The sequence below is a fragment of the Schistosoma mansoni genome, chromosome 1, assembly GCF_000237925.1.
Source record: "Schistosoma mansoni strain Puerto Rico chromosome 1, complete genome".
NCBI lineage: Eukaryota > Metazoa > Platyhelminthes > Trematoda > Strigeidida > Schistosomatidae > Schistosoma > Schistosoma mansoni.
In genome coordinates this window covers 5,172,216-5,173,659 of record NC_031495.1, presented here as the reverse complement: position 1 = coordinate 5,173,659, position 1,444 = coordinate 5,172,216, and positions in this window count along the sequence as shown.

Sequence of the window (1,444 nt, the reverse complement as noted above, 5' to 3'; positions counted from 1 at the left end):
TACCCACTTGTTTCGTTGTTCTTCAATGTCGGTGATTACTTTGCCTTCCTTGCTTTTCACTGGTCTTTCTGGCTTACGGTAATTTCCAGCAAGTTTTTTTGTTGTATCATACAGTTGTCTGATGTTTCCCTCTCTTGCAGCCTTTTCCGCTGTCATCGCTAAATCTTCCACATATTTACGTTTGTCAGTTCTGATGCTCCTCTTCACTTGCTTGTTTGCCTCTGTGTATTCGGCTTGTGCCTTGGCTTTTTCCGCTCTGGTTCGGCTGATATTGATTGCTGCCTTCTTGTTCCTCCTTTCTTCAATTTTATCCAGTGTACAAACAGTGATCCATTCCTTGTGATGGTGCTTCTTTTGGCCCAGAACCTCCTGACATGTTGAAGTGATTGCCTCCTTGATACCTTTCCAGTTGCTCTCCATGGTAGTCCCCTCTCCATTGAGTAGATCATGAAAGGCCTGGAACCTGTTGCTGAGGGCTATGTTGAATTTGTTGAGTTTGTCAGCATCTCGAAGAAAGGCCGTATTAAACTTTTATGATGTTTTCCGCGCCGTTGTCCAGTGCTTCTTGAGTTTTAGTTTCATCTTGGCGACCAGCAAATGATGATCGGATGCTATATCAGCTCCTCTCATGGTTCTCACATCCTCCATCGTCCTCCTGAACTTTTTGTTGATGCAGATATGGTCGATTTGATTTTGTGTAGTGTGATCCGGTGAAATCCAAGTGGCTTTGTGTATGTTTTTGTGTGGGAATATGGTGCCACCTATGACCAGTTTATTGAAGGCACATAGGTTTGCAAATCTCTCACCATTTTCGTTCCTTCCTCCCAGTCCATGTTGTCCCATGACGTCTTCGTATCCAGTGTTGTCCATTCCAACCTTAACATTGAGATCTCCCATCAGAATTGTCAGGTCCTTGGTTGGGCACTTCTCGAAGATCGACTGAAGCCTATCGTAGAATTGGTCTTTAGCGTCTTCATCGTAGTCGTTGGTAGGCACATAGCATTGGATGACGCTCATTGTAATGCCCTCTCTCTTTGTTTTGAAGGAGGCTTTGATGATCCTTGGTCCATGAGATTCCCGTCCAATATTGCATTTTGTGTTCGTTTGGACAGCATCAATGCGACTCCTTGTGTATGTGGGGCATTTTCTTCTTCATGACCGGAGTATAACAGAAGTTCCCCTGAAGACAGTCGTTGTTGTCCAACCTGCGTCCAATGTGTTTCGCTGATTCCAAGCACTTCCAGGTTGTATTTCCTCATTTCTGCAGCAATTTGAAAGACTCTTCCGGTCTCCCACATTGTTCGGACATCCCATGTACCTATAAAAATTGTCGCTCTGGTTGTAAGAAGAGTGCATCGGCCTCATGACTTCCGAAGGAACTCGGCTTTCATCATGAGACGTCATAATATATGCCTTCTACTCCCCAGGGCAAGAGTTTGAAAGT